Here is an 18581-nt window from a genome sequence, read left to right as displayed (position 1 = left end):
GCCATGGGCAGCACAAGCTGGCGAACTGATGCACGTCGTAAAACGGCAACATCCTCAACCACATGGGGCACCAGGCCAGGCACAGGAGGAAGCGCCAGAATCACCCCATCACCCAGCACAGCCGGAACAGACGGCGAGGGTGCAGGGACAGGGGCAGACGCAGCAGAGGACGAACTGGAAGACGGGGGATTCGAGCAGAAGGCAGTCGGTAGAACCCCAGGGACACGAGCCGGAGCAGGACGACCATCAGGCGATGACACTACCGCCAGAGGAGAGGCGACAATAACAGGGGGCGCATCAGGCGGCGCAACAGGCGATACAGAGGGCACATCCGCGGCTGAAGAGACATCCACATCCACCGAAGCCTCCTCCACAGGAAGCAGCAGAAAATCCTCCTCACTGAAGAGGTTTACGGGCGCAATGGCAGGCGCAGAACAGTCAGCAGCCTGATGCCCCAAGAGGCCACAACGATAACACATCCGACGCTGTCGGGCGTAGAACACCCGAACGTTGTAACCCATAAGGCGCACAGAGGACGGAATATCTGCCCAGAGCCTCATACCCAGGGTGCAAATGTTAGTCCTCACACCCTTGAGAGGACTGGAAGACACCACGTTCACCCGCACACTAACCACTGCGCCAAACCAGCCGAAGTACCGCCGTAGCAGACCCTCCTGAAACTCTAAGGGTGCCCCATGTACACTAACGTAAGTGAGGGCACCACTCCGATCAGAGAGGGTCACAGTGCCCACACCATCCGGCCAGGGGTAAGGTCCGCCCCTCGTATCGACGGAGAAAGTCTCGATACGCTAACTCCTCCGTGAACTTCACTATCGCTCGACGTGCCGTTACCAACTCTACTCCATAAATGGCTATCACAGGGGCAAAAAGCAAGTCACATGCCAGCGCAATCTCCGGGTAACCAGCCCGCACAGAAAATTCGAGGCCCACAGACTGAGTCCATAGTACAGGGGGAAGAGGGACCCCCATCGTGAACTCCACGTCAGCACAGGCAGGCAGAGACACACCCGCCCCCAACCGGCCAATTTGGCAAACAATCACTAACTGCCGGAGCGCCGAGGCAACACGTCTGCACCCTCCCGGAGCTAGAGCGCCACTTCTCTTGCCATAGAAGGTCACAAAATTGCCTTCTTTGGCCTAAAGTCAGCGGTACGAGGGTATACACAGTTTGTGTTTACGGCCTAGTAACCTGGTTACATCAAGAAACGCCTGAGACGACGTGAGCAATGATGGAAGACGGGATCCACCAGTTCTGCAAACAAGCAACCCGCCTCAACGACCCTCTGACACCACTACTGTCACGACACCATTACTGTCACGAGACACCATTAGTATGTCCAGTCCTGCTCTATTGTGGTCATCTGCGCCGTCAAGTTTACATCAAGACTGCCGTGTGAGCTGTGATTGGTATAAAAACGTGTGAACTGTTGGGAGCCAGGTCAATGGTCGAGTGACAGTATTCTACAGCTGGCACTTGGCGCTCCGCTCTGCTACACTCTGTCGTTATTCAAGAATACCGGGATGGGAGTACAAGAGGACCAGGTATCGACATCAACGCATGGAAGAAGCAAGATCGTCATCGACACCATCGACGTCGACTACATTCAGCGTTCATCATCATCGATTTTTTTATATTCTAAAAAGAACAATTGGTGAAAAAGATAAAGTAAAGTAGGCTCTGAACACCTTTATTAAGCGCATCTGGACACTTTTGTTTAAATACTGAAAAACAGATTTAGAATCAATATTATTCTGGTATAGTGAAATGTGGAAAATTCTCCTATATAACTTGGTCAGTACTTAAAAAAACCTCCTTGTGTAATTGTCTAAGCCCAGAACAAGGTGTTATGAAAAATTATGTTGTGCTATTTTTTCAGAGTTTTTGAACACAGGAGGGGCGGACCAATAAAAACATTGACACTTAAATTGAGTGCGAACACTTGGCTGTACAGTCAGAGGTAACCTGTGATATAGTTGTAATGAATTTTGTTTAGATATATGTAATAAAAACTAAGTTTGTTTTTATTGGCAGAATGTCAAGGATCTTCTTGAGATGATTTCGGGGCTTTAGTGTACCTGCGGCCTGGTCCTCGACCAGGCCTCCACCCCAGAAAGCAGCCCGTGACAGCTGACTAACACCCAGGTACCTATTTTACTGCTAGGTAACAGGGGCATAGGGTGAAAGAAACTCTGCCCATGATTCTTGCTGGCGCTGGGATCGAACCCAGGACCACAGGATTACAAGTCCAGCGTGCTGTCCGCTTGGCTGACTGGCTCTAGGATGACATTGGTTGGGGAGTGGATGGTACACGGTTGTGAACTTCGTGAAGTTCAGTGTTCCGCTCCCGGTAGACTGGAAAGTTCAGTCTGCAGTTATATATATATATATATATATATATTTTTTTTATGTTTTGCATTGTGTGTGTCTGGCTCTAGGGGACACACGAGATTGGCTAATGAAGAGCCAAGGAATTTTAATAGCTAGCTTTTGCTGACAGATTAGGGATATTTTATTTAGCTATATCAGTTAAGTGTAGGATGTATGTTTCCAGATGTTGGATGATTGCTGTCAGTTGACAACTGGGATGAATTTGAGTTTGATGAATTTGGTTATGTATATTTTGTGATGTTTGCGGGACAATCTGATGATTGTCATTTTATTAGATAGGGTAGCTTTTTGATTGAGGCATGGGTTTATTGATATTTATTGAGGGTTTGGATACTAAACCTCATTTTTTTTATTGACATTCAAAACCAAATTTTACTAATTTACTTATGTGGGGGGGGGGGGGTTGTAACAGCTGAAGCTGTTTTAAATAAGTAATTGTATGGGAGGCAGTGGCATACGCCCTTGTACAAAATATGTTGTGACAAGATAGTTTACCTGACTTGGGAGCATGGGTTATTTCTCCTGGGATTAACATGTTAGAATACAAGATGGCCGTCACCTTTGTTTTAAAGCAACATATAATGACTTATTTAACAATCATAGTAATTACAGTAACAACTAATTTGATTAAGTATGTAGGCTAGGCCAACATGAAGGTACAGCTTGAGATCAATATTCATACACCATCATTATGAAGTGACATCATGAGTAGGAGGTACTAGGTCGGTGGGCCACTGATGACGTAGCTGAGGCAAGGGGGTCACGCGGTTGACGTGACCACAATCTCTATATTTAGTAATTCACAAAGTTCAAATTCAGATCACTAGCAAATACTATAATTGGAAATAGCCTTTCCCTAAGATGCCTGTACAATTGTTTTTGCATATCCTTGTCACGTGGTCTCCACGAGTTAGGGGTTTATTTGGGTCACGAGCCAAGCAAAGTTTAGAGATCATATATCCCCTTGTTTTCTGTAATTCCCATACTTAACGTAGATTTATCCCTCCCTTTCCAAGTAATTTGGGGATTAAACCCCAAGTGTTTAATGATTGATTAATTGGTCCAGACACCAATTAATTGACGTTTTTGGTTAATGGTCTGGTGGTGGCAGCACAAGGAGATCCTTGAGTTTGCTAGAAGTCTAGTACGACGTCACGGGGGCAGCAGAATCTTGCCGACTGAGCGGCTAAGACCACGTGGCGTGGGACTCGGTTAAGAGTTAGCTCCGAGGTCCCTTGGAATTAAGTTTAACTACGGGCGGGTAAAGGACAAAGTAGAGCTAATACGCATCCATTGTTACAGTATGGTAAACAACACATCTCAATTCCAACGAAATGTCACGCACAATAAATAAATCATAATGAAAATAAATCGAAATCTATGAAAATTCAATATATCAATGCAATCGGAAACATTGAAATGGAAACATTAACATATTTAGTATACCATGTGTTGCAACAGATGGCGCTGTTTTTCAAAACAAGCATGTTTTTACCTGTCACATGTGTGGCATCTATATAGTAAGTATATAAAAATGCGCATATTCGAATGGAATGTTGAGTCAAAATTTTAAAGCAATCTGTAAAGAACTTTTGGAGATTACAGCGTGTGTTGCTCTTACATCCAACAGATGGTGCAGTTTCTCAAAAATGCATGTTTTTGCCTGTCACAGGTATAGCATATATATAGTAGGTATATAAAAACACGCACGTATCCAAATGCAACGTTGTGTTAAATTTTCAAAGCTAATGGTAAAGAGGTGTATGGAGATTTCCTCACATGAAAATTCAGTTCAAAACTCAGTTTTTTAAAAAAGCATGTTTTTACTGGTCACAGACGTGGAATCTATATAATATGTATATAAAAACACGCTCGTATGCGAATGGAACGTTGTGTCAAAATTTCAAAGCAATTGGTGAAGAACTTTCGGAGATTAGCGATTTCGAACTAACAAACATTTAAATTTTTATTTAAATAGATGAATAACAGAGGTCCAGCACAGAGCCTTGTGGCACACCACTTACAACATTTTCCCACTCTAACTTATCCTCCATTTATACTAACTCTTTGTTATCTTTGAAATAGCCATGTCCTAATCCAACTTCATAAATCACCCCCTATACTGGGAGTCTCTAATTTTTTTAATCAGTCTTTCTTGTGGTACCGTATCAAAAGCTTTGCTAAAGTCAAGGTACAGAACATCACAAACCTTACCACTATCAACTGCCTCAACTATGCTGGAATAAAATGATAGCAAATTTGTTAAACATAAACGACCACTTGTAAATTTATGTTGTGAGTCATTAATTAATTTATGTTTTTCAAGATGACTACGAATGGTATTTGCAATTATCGATTCAAGTAACTTTCCCACAATTAACATTAGGCTTATTGGCCGATAGTTTGACGCAAGTGATTTATCTCCTCTCTTCAAAATTGGTACCACATGAGCAACCTTTCACGATTCTTACCCTCTGCCTGATTCTAATGATTTCTTAAATAAGATCTCTTTGCATTCCTTAAGCACCCTGGCAAACACTTCATCCGGCCCTGGGGATTTGTTTGGCTAGAGTTGCATGATTTGTTTAATAACATCCTCCCTGGTAACTGCTAAACGCGTCAACCTGTCCTCGTCCCCACCCACATAGACTTGTTTGGCTGAAGACATAATGTTAAGTTCCCGCTTAGTTAATACAGAGATAAAATATTTATTAAAAATACTACACATCTTTTCGACCTTATCAGTTATCTGACCTGTCTCAGTTTTTAATGGGCATATTCTTTCCCTAATTTTTGTTAGATATAACTGGAAAAAAAACTTTCAGATTTATCTTTGCTTGCCCTGCTATGCGAACTTCATAGTTTCTTTATGCCGTCCTTATCTCTATTTTTTTTTAATTTCTAACCAGTTGCATGAATTCTTGCTCTAAACTGACTTCCCCATTCCTAATCCTTTTGTCCTAAGCTCTCTTTTTACCTATAAAGTTCTTCAGATCCTTTGTTATTCATTTCGGGTCATTATTATTCGATCTATTCAATTTGCAAGGTATACTACGTTCCTGTGCTTTGCTTAGAATATTTTTAAATAAGTTAAATTTTGAATCCACATGGAAATCCCATTTTACATCACCCATCTCTTGGTTCACGTCTCGCTTCAAAATCAGTCCAACCCCCATGCCCAAGACTTTCCAATCTATTTCACCCAAAAAATGTCGTAGGCCATTAATAATTTATCACTTTCGCGCTATCAGCGTTCTGAAAAAAATCATACCCTATGTGATATCGCGATTCCCGCGCCTAAGCGGTAAGACCGAAAAGTGTATACTCTTTTGACTGTCCTGACACTAATTGTAGGCGTACGTATTTAAATTTGGTATCACTGTGTTCGCAATAGAATTGCCTATAAGAACATACCTATAAAATGCCGCCAAAGCATAAGACATATCAACACCAAATAAAAACCTATTCAGACCACTGGCCGAGAGCGCCAAACAGCAACAAAATGTTCCCACTCTCTTAATGGTTGTGAAGCCCACAGTTGTGCTACAGTGTTAATTTTGGTATCAGTGAAATCGCAATATAATTCTCTACACGGACATATGCATATAAATATAGATTCAATGTCGTAGCCCACCCAAAACAGTGTGGGAAGTGGCCGAAGTGTTACCCGCGGCGGCATATCGGCGAAACTCGCTTCGAAAAGTGTATATTCAATTCACTGTCCTGACATTATTTTTCGATGTATATTTTTCATTTTTGTTCCAATGGGTTCGCAATAGAATGTTCTATAAGAACATAAGTATTAAAGGTCACATAACGATGCGTTCGACTGGCAACATATATAAAAACTACGTCGATTATACTCGTGGTGTCAATAATACAATTGTTTTACCACGATGATTCACTGTCACGCCGTTCTCTTTAATAAGCTGTTCGGCTATTAGAGAAAACGAAAATTTCATGGCAAACATTTGTAAACTATCCCCAAGTTAATCGGATAATAAACGGATTTTATACAAATATTTATTCTCGCGACTCCATGAGTAGTCCCCGTCGCGTACCCAAGAAAAATAGTTGACGACCGCGATCGCGACTGATGCAGCAAAGTGTAACCCCCATGCCCAAGACTTTCCAATCTATTTCACCCAAAAAATGTCTTGGGCCATTAAAATCAACTTTTCGAAAATCTGGCACTTTAACAAAATTTTCTCCTGTTTCCTTCTATGCCAAATCTGATTTCTTCGTGATCACTGTTCCTTAGCTCACTCCCTGTTTCGATGTCATTAATTAGTAGTCTAACATATTATTTTCATATGTTGGTTCCTTAATGTGTTGCTTAAGGAAGCAATCGTAAATTAATTCCAGAAAATCTTCTGCTTCATTATTCCATTCTGTTAATCCATTTCATTCCATTGAAATTAAAGTCACCCATGACAAAAATACTGTTAGACCTAGATGATCTAGATATTTCATCCCATAGAGGCTTTGTTTCCATTTTAAGTTTGGTGGCCAGCATATAGCTCCTATTATAAGATTTTTAGCCTTATCGTTTAATTCTAGCCAAATAGTTTCTGTGTGTAGCTCAGTTTTGATTTCATCTCTGAGACTACAATTCAAATTTTCGCTAACATATATGGCTACTCCCACCTGCTCGTCTAATATATGTGTGAAAAAGTTTTAATCTTTTTATTTGATATTTAGTTAATAGTATCCTATTTGATTTATTATGAACATTTATGCATTGATAATTTGGTTTTAAATTCTAACTAATCTTAAATCCCAGGTCCCTTTCGCCATCTGACTTCGCAATCTCAACACCATCTAGCTCAAATCTTGTAAGTCTATCATCATTACCTAGTCTCAAAACCTTACATTTGTCAGCATTAAACTGCATCTTCGAATCTTTTGACCATTTCAAAACCCCATTTACATAGTCTTGAAGTGATAGCGAGTCTTTTTCTGTGTTTATTTCACTTCCAATTTTTGTATCATCGGCAAATTTGCAAATATTGCTGCTCAATCCTGCATCTAAATCATTTATATGTATTATGAATAACAGAGGTCTTAGGATAGAGCCCGGAGGCACTTCGCTTATAACATTTTCCCAAAAGCGCTTGCCGCCTGCATGCTGACCAAGATATTGACTAGACCAAGAATCAGTTCACTTTAATATATAGTCAAAGGAACACTAACTCAGGACAGAAGAGCTTCCAACAGCAACAGGTGGATCCATGGTGCAATAAATATTATCATTATATTAGAAAACACAAATACAACCACGGCAAGGGATGTCGACGAAATACGCGCAGATTTCGTTATGCAAGCCCCTTGGGAATCGATGCCAGCAGACTATAAGAATATAGCTCTTCAAGAAAAAACTCTATCAGCCTTATCCACAAGCTGATAGGAATCATTGCACAGATAAATATAGATTATAGAAGCAAACGTGGTATCTGATAGCTTCACATACTGCACAGACGGATTAGTAGGTCAGCAAAGACAAGAATCCGGAACTGCAGTTAGGGTAGAAAATTTTCGAGATAGTTGGAGACTCAAATCAGTGTTCAGCTTTGCACACAGCGATGCTATCCATTGAAAAGGCTTTTGAATATGCTCCTGCTGTGTGGGACATTTGGGGCTTGACTCTATTTATTTAAATATTAAAGTAATGAAAATCAATTACGAAGGACCACCCGCTTTTATAGTAAAGAGGGAAACTAAGAAAATATGATCATTAGAAAATTCCTAGATGAACCAGTAACTATGGATAAAATACTAGAGAATATGATCACTGAAATAATTAATGGGCTGTATAATTAAATGAATCAAAGCCTCAAACACCTACATTGGGGGGGGAGGGGTATTACTGGAACTCAATACGTCCAGGAACTAGTGTGGTTCGTTCACCAGTCCAATGTATAATAATCTAATCCTATGAACATTTATAGAGTCATTATCTTTATCATCAATGAGAACATAGATTACGAACATGAATATAATAATTATAATAAACACATGTTAATCCAATGAACAGAGTTCTGCATGTAAAGGAATACAGATAATAGAAATCAAAGAATACAAAAGGAATCTTAGCTTAAAGACGATTTCCAAGAAGTTAGTTACGACTCATCCTCTGATTCTCCTGGACTCGTCATGGAACACTGGGAGTTGATTAACATGGGAAATGACAGCTCGGAGAATTCTTCACACACGCTGTAAATCAAATTGTTTTCAGTAGCAACAGATTAAGCTACTAGATATCTATGTTCAAGAAATTGAGATTAATAATAAGAGGAAATAATGACCTGTAGTTTTTTATTGTCGCACGGCGTCACGACAAGCTACCCAGCTATAAACCCACCCCCTATATGATGCATCAAATAAGGATAAAGGTACTTAGCTAATATGGGCACTGTGTAAGTTAAGGCTTGCCGAAGTTCGCATCCTAGGTTCCGGTCCAGCCTATCCTAGATACTGACGCGCTTCACTGGCCGGTCACGTGGTATTACATAGAACCAAATTTAACAGGTTCTGGCCGAATGTCAAATTAATCTCTTGACCATTCGACTTGTTATGTAAAATGACACTGACACCAGCAAAGTTAATGTCTGCAAAGGTTCTTCACACCTCACAGTGGCGACTTTCTTCTAGAGTTCTTGATGGCGTCTACCCTCGTGGCTGGGGTAATGGTGTCTCTGCCTGAGCGCGTCACCTCATGAACGCTTCACCACGTGAATTGGCATCTCCTCCGCCCCGCTCCGCGTCCCGCATTTGTTACTCAAATTATTTATGGCGGATATTATCATTTCTCGCAGTTGTGATTGAAATGCTCGGATAATGATGGGTTTATTATTTAGAGGAGTTAAATATTATTATTTGCTCGTTTTATGCTAGTAAACGAACAATGGAGATGAATTAAAGTCTCTCCAGGGCATTCACGCATGACATTAAATTTATTACTAGATAACAGTTATAACTATAAACGCTCTATTTGGCTTTAGTTGGAGATCAGTTTATCTGTAATTAATTATCACACAGAACACCATTGTTTATAGAGAATCAAATTCAATTCTCAGACACAATGGATATAAATGTGTTTATTACAATGGAATCTGACGCAATACTGGCGTCTGGTGACGTAAGAATTCTAGCCTTATTGTACAGATGTAATTATTAGTACATGTGGACTCTACGCTTGGTTAATTTTAATCACTACAATGATTAGTAGAATTAGTAATAATTAATGAGAATACAACAGTGTTGTATTTAGTGTTGGAAATTTCCAACATAACTCCGGGGGAGGATTCTAGGGTCGTAGTGTAATGTGGAGTACTGACACCTATCCCGAAGTTGAGATTAATATTAGTATGTTAGTACACACATAACGAATGTCCCGTATTTGTCAAGGACATACAAGAAACTTAAGTCTTGCTGATTTTCATGTTAAAAGGAACATGTTATTATGAATTACTTATAGCCTATACAATAATTAAAGATTTAAATCACACAATTAAAACAACAGAATCTACTGTGATGGGAATGTCCTGGGTCATAGTGACTTGTAATGGTTTGTTACTTGACATCACACCGCAGTATCATCATAGTTATCTAAATTGGATGTAAAAGGAATTACTCTTGGTCAGAGTTGTAATAGGCTTGTAGTTTCCCTTAGTGGAAACATGTATTAAATATTGAAACATTAAATGATTAAGTCATCGGTAATCAGGAACCCTCTAAAGCTCACAATAAACTCAACAACTAGGGTCGCAGTGACATGTAATGGTGTATTACGTAGCTGCTGAATCGTAGGCAAACTCAGAATAAGTTCCCAAGAACTGATAACACTATGGTATAATTATACAGTAAAGTATTATTAGTCATTTAAGATCAAGGAGACTATGACACTACAGTAAGGTCGCTGTGACTTGTAACTATTGAGTTACTAGACAATAACATCACGCAGCATCATGATCACCCCAAATTCAAATGAGGAAATTGAATTTAATGTGCACTGCCGTGCAGTAGTCATTCTGACTGATGGTACAACTAATTTGCTAACTAGCTAAAATAATAGAAAAGTAGAGAACTGAAAAGTTTATTCATTAAAATCAAGGAAGATTCTGAGTCGACAGTGAGATTGGTAGCCTAGTCATTCTGACTTATGAGCTAATTAAATGGCAGCTCATAGGCTTGACACTGTAAACTTGTTAATACGAAATCACCTTTACATGAAATTGAGTTTATTAAATCAGTCTCTACAAGTATAGTCAACTGTAATTAATGGTGAGTACAGATTAGGCTAATACTCAGTTGACACTAACTAAAGTCCCTAAACCTACCTAAATAAATGGTTTAAATTTCTAACCTACCTAAGTAAGGAACTAAGCTAATTGTGAGCAAAAATGTACTCGAATTAACATTGAGAGCTGTATTGAGCTCATTAACAGGTCGAGCTATATTGAACTCATGAACATGGTGAGCTATATTGAGCTCGTCAACAGTGTTGACAGGGTGAGTTACAGTGAGCTCGTTAACATGGGGAGCTATATTGAGCTCGGTAAGCATGTTAACAAGGTGAGTTATAGTAAACTCGTCAACAGTGTTGACAGGGTGAGCTGCAGTGAGCTCGTTAACAGAGTTAACAGGGTGAGTTATATTGAACTCGTCAACAGTGTTGACAGGGTGAGCTGCAGTGAGCTCGTTAACAAGGTTAACAGGGTGAGTTATATTGAACTCGTCAACAGTGTTGACAGGGTGAGCTTCAGTGAGCTCGTTAACAGGGTGAGTTATATTGAACTCGTCAACAGTGTTGACAGGGTGAGCTGCAGTGAGCTCGTTAACAAGGTTAACAGAGTGAGTTATATTGAACTCGTCAACAGTGTTGACAGGGTGAGCTGCAGTGAGCTCGTTAACAGTGTTAACAGGGTGAGCTACAGTGAGCTCGAATTAACGAGGTGGAGTATTGCATCATTCAATTATCATGGCGAGCAGTGCTCGTGGCATGGGGAACATTAATGCGTTCGATTGTCATGGCGAGCAATATTGAGCTCGTATGCGCATGGGGAACAAGAAGCACTCAATTATTACGTTAATTCTAAGGTGAGCTATATTAAGCTCATGAAGCATGTTAATTAACAATGCTGATGTTTAACGATAATGCATTAAACAAAGAGAAACCTAAGATTGCTGGAAATTAAATTACTGCTACGATTAATCCTATTCAAGATAATTTGTAACATTTTCCCAACCAAAACGATTCACGGGTTATTAGTTCTCTGTAAATTAACTTACGTATTGGTAAGTTTGCAAGTTTGTTCATGCTGCGCTCCTACACTAATTAAGCAGAAACGAAAGAAAAACAACTCAAACAAATTGATGCAAGTATTTATCACTAACTCTTAGTGCAGAAAACATGGTATTAAGAAGGTTTTCTTGGCAAACCTTTAAGTGCAAGTATAGTGGACCAGTGGTCCTAGTGAATTTATAATTACAGAAGTTGCTTGATGACTTCATAGTATTACTAAATTCAGGAAATGCCAGTGGCATTGAGTGCTAGATTCTCTAGCCTAACATTATTAATTACCTAGGGAGTACTAGATTCTCTAGCCCAACATTACAATTTACCTAGGAAGACTGAGTGTGGTCAATTATTACTTGTCGAGAATAATTCTAGGTCTGCAGTGAATTCAATGGCTTGGTCGCTGTGACTTGTACTTGTTTGAGTACGGACCATTGGTTTTCACTGAGAGCTATGAAACATCTCGGCGAGTATCAATTGCACTACATTCAATCTGAGTTTATTACTCAGCTGTGTTTCTCCTTTTAGCTTGCTGCTGGAGAATTGATTTACTGCTGACTAATTTATTATTGTTGGCAGGCTTAGGCTTGTTCACATTCAGAACTTTACCTGTAAGTAAGTAGCCACCTGCAGATTGGAGCATATTCATTCCCAATCGTTTAACATGTCCAGTTATGAACTGGTAATAGTAGTCGGCTCCTACTAGTACATCTACATTGTTAAGGCGGTCAGACGTTAACTTGTTGTCAGCCAAATTAATTTCACGCTCCTGCAGGAAGTGGGCTGTGTACCCCAGACCCTTAATATTTAAGTCTAAAGGTATTTGATCTACAACAATGGCTTGGACAGCCTTGGCATGACTACCTAGTCGTACAAGCGGTTGAACTACTGAGTATTCATGGGTTCCTCGATTTATCATGAACCCTGACAAGTTTAATTTTACCTGTCCTATTGGTTGCAAATTAAGTGCCTCTGCTGCCCTTTGAGTAATGAAAGTTCTCTGGGAACCTTGATCAAATGGTCCACGTGTGGTGATCTTGGCTCCTCTGTTCTTCACTTGAAGTTGGACAGTAGGCAATGCAGCATCCACTTGAGATGCTAGTGAAGTTACGCTGTACACATCTCGCACCTTGCAGCACTGTACTGGTGTAGATTCTCTACCTCCTTGTTACGAACCTGGACCCAGCGTCCGAGCACGGAGCAGTGACGACCGCGCCATCTGTGGGTCAGCTCCCGAAACCCCCACCAAATGGACGACGACACCTAGTGAGGACAAGGTGTACTGGCCACAAGGGCCAGTTTCCAGTCCTGTTCAGCGCTCAACACAGCCGCTGCTGACCTCTTGTGAGGTGGTGCTCAGACAACAGCGCCATCTATGGAGTGGATAGGTGGGCGTTTGTGTCTGAGCCTGTAAGTGAGGTGCTTGAGTGTGTTATTGATGACGTGACTGCTTACAGAGTCGACCTGGGACTGCTGTGATGAAAGTTGAGTCAGTCTACCCAAGGCAGCCGTCTCCATACCTTGTGCTTTGCTGCAGCAGTGAGTCGTCTCCCGGATGAACACTGTGGTGTTACCCTGCCTGTGAAGCGGCAGTGAAGGATCGTCGTACCCGGGACCGACTGCTGGAGACGATTAACTACTGGGGTATTGAGGACAGGAGAGTGATTTGTGGTATCACACGAGGCTCCTGACTAGGGCGCTACCCTAGTATCGCTCGTGGGGTGGCCTGACCAGCGTTGCTGATCCGGAACCTGCCAGCAGACCTGCTGGACTTGTGGTTGACGGCCTCCACGGCGGTGCCCCCAGTGGTACTGTGTTTTGGCTGACCTGTGGCCAGGGTAGACTCAGCTTCTCAAAGGATTCGTTGTGAGGCCACGAAAGCACCGAGGACTTGACACCGAGAGTTTGGATCCAGAGTCTTCAGGAGAAGACGATTGTGTATTTCCCCTGTACAGTGTTAATACCCCTCCCCCTGTGCACTCTTTTATATATTATTTATTTGGTGATGGTAATAATTATAATCTTAAGTTCTTAACTTTATTTCCCTTCCCCTTTAAGTTACTTGCGTCACGGATCTCATTCCTTGAAAGCCACTACTGGCTTGGGGCCGGATACAACTTCCTCTAATAACATCAGAGTACGAACTCAGTTGTGACCCGAGAGGGCCGTAACACTCCTATTCTAGGATTGACATAATTTGTCCTAACTAATTTGCACAGTGCAGCATGATGCTTGCCCCTTCTACACCTATTGCAGGTGTTCAGTGGGGTTTCACAGCTATTAACATTATGTGATTTGAGACACCTAGTACATTTGTGTAACTGTTTGAGTCGTCTGACTCTTGTGTCTCTATTAGGGTAATTAGTACATTTGTACAGAGAATGTTTTTGATTGCAAAACAAGCACATTCCCCATCCTACAGCTCGTTTAGGGGTTACCGGTTTTGGTAAAACAGTACTTGCAGGTTGTGATGGTTTTGCTGCTTGCATTTGCTTGTTATTTATTCTCTTGTGAGTACTTGGTGTACTCTGGGGAACCATTAACAGGCTCTTGGGAGTGCTCTTTGGACTATTAGGTCTCTTTAGGAGCACCTGTGAAGTCATTGGGGGTGCTCTTTGGACTATTAGGTCTCTTAAGAGCACCTGTGGGGCTTTTAGGCCTCACTGATGAATCAGTGTTTGACTGATTGTTGTTACATTGATTATTAGCACCTTTGTTACCTAGTGACAGTGTCACTTCAGGAGTTTCAGGTAAGGAAACTGATGTAGGTACAGTTTTGGTGCATTCAGATTTAGCATTAATTGCCTGGTCTGCTGTATGATTGCTCATATTGCGCAAACCTGTAAATATATCCTGCTTTAACAGGGTATTACCATTCTGGTATACATATAATTTATTAAGTGTGTCACCAGACAATTTTCTTTGGATGACAATTTTTGTCATCCACTCAGCAGTTGGGTGATCCATCTCTTTACTGAAGGAATTTATCAGTGACTCAAGCTGGAAACTAAAGGCTTGTAAAGAGTCAACTGATTGATCTGGTGAAGATAAATTTAATAATTGGTGCACAAGGTGTATAATAGTCTTCTCATTGTTAGCACTTACTTTAGAAGGCTGTTGTGAGCAATTGTGACCATTACTTGTGTTGCTTAAGGCTTCTTGCTTAGCCTCAGTTTTGATTATAGCTTCAGTTGCTGTTGCAGCATTAGCTTTATCATTTTCTGGTTCAGATCCACTGATTATTGCAGCTTCACTTGTTTCATCTGCAGCTTCACTTGTTTCATCTGCAGCTTCACTTGTTTCTCTGGGTTCTTGTGATAAGCTAGTTAATTCAGTAGCCTTATGTATTGAACTTATAGAATCCAGGGAACATTGAGAAGAGCTGTCTGAAAATTGATCAGACTCTGTAAACAAATCATCACGTGAAGTTGTATTAGACGAGAGGTTAGAAAATGAAGGTTGAACTTCAGTTGTGGATCCTCTGTAGTGATCAGTATTGATTAGAGGATTCTCCTCATCTTGAGGTAGCTCAAGTATTTCATCTGAGCTGAGTGTTGGCTTGGGTGTAGGTCTATTAATGATCTGTTCTATCCACTCGGGAATATCTTGTCTCGCAAGCACCTCCTTATATCGGTCTAACCAGGTTTGAACGCTACGTTCATAGTTATCAAGATCAGATTCTGTCAGACGTAAGTTGTCTGAGACAGTATGACCGACCTGGAGTAAATTCCTGTGGGACTCGATTACAGTCTTTATATAATCATATTTTTGGTTAGCGCTCCTTATGGAACATGCTAGTCTGTAGACGTAATCTGGGTCAGTTTCTACAAAGTTGTCACATCTGATAAGCTGTTTTCCTAGCTGAATTTGAAGAGCTGTCAAGAATCTTGCATTCCTTTCTAGAGGATTCATTCTTGTGGTAAATTGAGCCTGATAGGGCTTATGTAGCTATTTGTATAGCTATGGTGTCTGCTCCTTGATGTAGAGCAGGTATAATTATTGACAGCCTGATATTTCTTGAGGCTGGTTGTAATTTACCTCATTTAGAGGTTAGCTACCTACCTAATAATAAGCAACTAAGATTTGAGTGGTACCTTGGTCTCACTACAGGTGTTCCTCAGCTTAGCTCTTCAAAATCAGCTTCGGATGGGTAGTGGACTTACAGTAACACTCAAAGACACACAGAAATATGCAATAAAATATAATTACACAATAAATGGTTAATCCCACCCTTGATAGGGTCAGCACAAAAATGAATAATATATATGTCACTAACTAGCTCAAGCCTAGTCGTGAGAATTTCTACTTAAGAAACTACAACTTATTTAGTCTATGCTTGTGCCAAATTCAACACAATCACAGCCTAAATTGCTACCTAATAAAGGTTGGTAAAGATTATATTGTGGTGCAATAATGTGCAAATAATTGTGCTGTGTTTATGGGTTTTTTGGATTTTATATAATATACACTTGTATAATTATGTGTATAAGAAATTAAATGAACACAAGAGAATTAATTGTTTGGCAAGTATTCTACTGCCGTAAATATTATCTAACTCCTGAATGTACTCCTAATTGGGGAATAAAATGTTATCAAGGTTAGTAATGATTAACTAGTATGAGATCAGTAATTTATATTAGTATACTGGATCCCTAAATGTTAATGATCCACTGACTTGAGTGAATCAGTAATTATAACATGGATTCAGGCTATAATGGACAGTCTGCTGACAGTCATATATTGAAACATTTGTATAGCCTAAATGGTTAACACATAATTGGTGTTAGTGATTAATATAAAGTTATGAGCTGTTGCTCCTGGTGACCTAAAGATTCTTACTTCAGTATGAAGTGTAGGCCTAAGTGTTGTGGGCAATAAACTGCGTCCCACGAGTGCTACCTTATTCATAAGGTATAAGTAGCAATGAATTGGTGTGACTTAGGCTAACCTATGTGTTACGTTGTTAGTAGACACAATTAATTAAAAGGGTTAGTCTTGATTACATCACACAAGGATTAGTTATTATTAATTAGTATTTATAATTATAATTTTATGCCTATCCGGTTCGAAGGACCATAATGTGGGACATTTGGGGCTTGACTCTATTTATTTAAATATTAAAGTAATGAAAATCAATTATGAAGGACCACCCGCTTTTATAGTAAAGAGGGAAACTAAGAAAATATGATCATTAGAAAATTCCTAGATGAACCAGTAACTATGGATAAAATACTAGAGAATATGATCACTGAAATAATTAATGGGCTGTATAATTAAATGAATCAAAGCCTCAAACACCTACATTGGGGGGGTATTACTGGAACTCAATACGTCCAGGAACTAGTGTGGTTCATTCACCAGTCCAATGTATAATAATCTAATCCTATGAACATTTATAGAGTCATTATCTTTATCATCAATGAGAACATAGATTACAAACATGAATATAATAATTATAATAAACACATATTAATCCAATGAACAGAGTTCTGCATGTAAAGGAATACAGATAATAGAAATCAAAGAATACAAAAGGAATCTTAGCTTAAAGACGATTTCCAAGAAGTTAGTTACGACTCATCCTCTGATTCTCCTGGACTCGTCATGGAACACTGGGAGTTGATTAACATGGGAAATGACAGCTCGGAGAATTCTTCACACACGCTGTAAATCAAATTGTTTTCAGTAGCAACAGATTAAGCTACTAGATATCTATGTTCAAGAAATTGAGATTAATAATAAGAGGAAATAATGACCTGTAGTTTTTTATTGTCGCACGGCGTCACGACAAGCTACCCAGCTATAAACCCATCCCCTATATGATGCATCAAATAAGGATAAAGGTACTTAGCTAATATGGGCACTGTGTATGTTAAGGCTTGCCGAAGTTCGCGTCCTAGGTTCCGGTCCAGCCTATCCTAGATACTGACGAGCTTCACTGGCCGGTCACATGGTATTACATAGAACCAAATTTAACAGGTTCTGGCCGAATGTCAAATTAATCTCTTGACCATTCGACTTGTTATGTAAAATGACACTGACACCAGCTAAGTTAATGTCTGCAAAGGTTCTTCACACCTCACAGTGGCGACTTTCTTCTAGAGTTCTTGATGGCGTCTACCCTCGTGGCTGGGGTAATGGTGTCTCTGCCTGAGCACGTCACCTCGTGAACGCTTCACCACGTGAACTGGCGTCTCCTCTGCCCCGCTCCGCGTCCCGCGTTTGTTACTCAAATTATTTATGGCGGATATTATCATTTCTCGCAGTTGTGATTGAAATGCTCGGATAATGACGGGTTTATTATTTAGAGGAGTTAAATATTATTATTTACCCGCTTTATGCTAGTAAACGAACAATGGAGATGAATTAAAGTATCCCCAGGGCATTCACGCGTGACATTAAATTTATTACTAGATAACAGTTATAACTATAAACGCTCTATTTGGCATTAGTTGGAGATCAGTTTATCTGTAATTAATTATCACACAGAACACCATTGTTTATAGAGAATCAAATTCAATTCTCAGACACAATGGATATAAATGTGTTTATTACAATGGAATCTGACGCAATATTGGCGTCTGGTGACGTAAGAATTCTAGCCTTATTGTACAGATGTAATTATTAGTACATGTGGACTCTACGCTTGGTTAATTTTAATCACTACAATGATTAGTAGAATTAGTAATAATTAATGAGAATACAACAGTGTTGTATTTAGTGTTGGAAATTTCCAACATGCTGAACACTGACAACATGTTATCATATAAAGAGATTCGACAACTGCCATTTAAACTTTCCAACAAGAACACTTATGTGACAAGATTCATCTGACCGTAAATGTTATAGCAAGGAATAGAACAACTGACTTCC

Source organism: Procambarus clarkii, chromosome 36, assembly GCF_040958095.1.
Source record: "Procambarus clarkii isolate CNS0578487 chromosome 36, FALCON_Pclarkii_2.0, whole genome shotgun sequence".
In the NCBI taxonomy this organism is placed as follows: domain Eukaryota; kingdom Metazoa; phylum Arthropoda; class Malacostraca; order Decapoda; family Cambaridae; genus Procambarus; species Procambarus clarkii.
Note: the sequence above shows the minus strand (reverse complement) of the source record.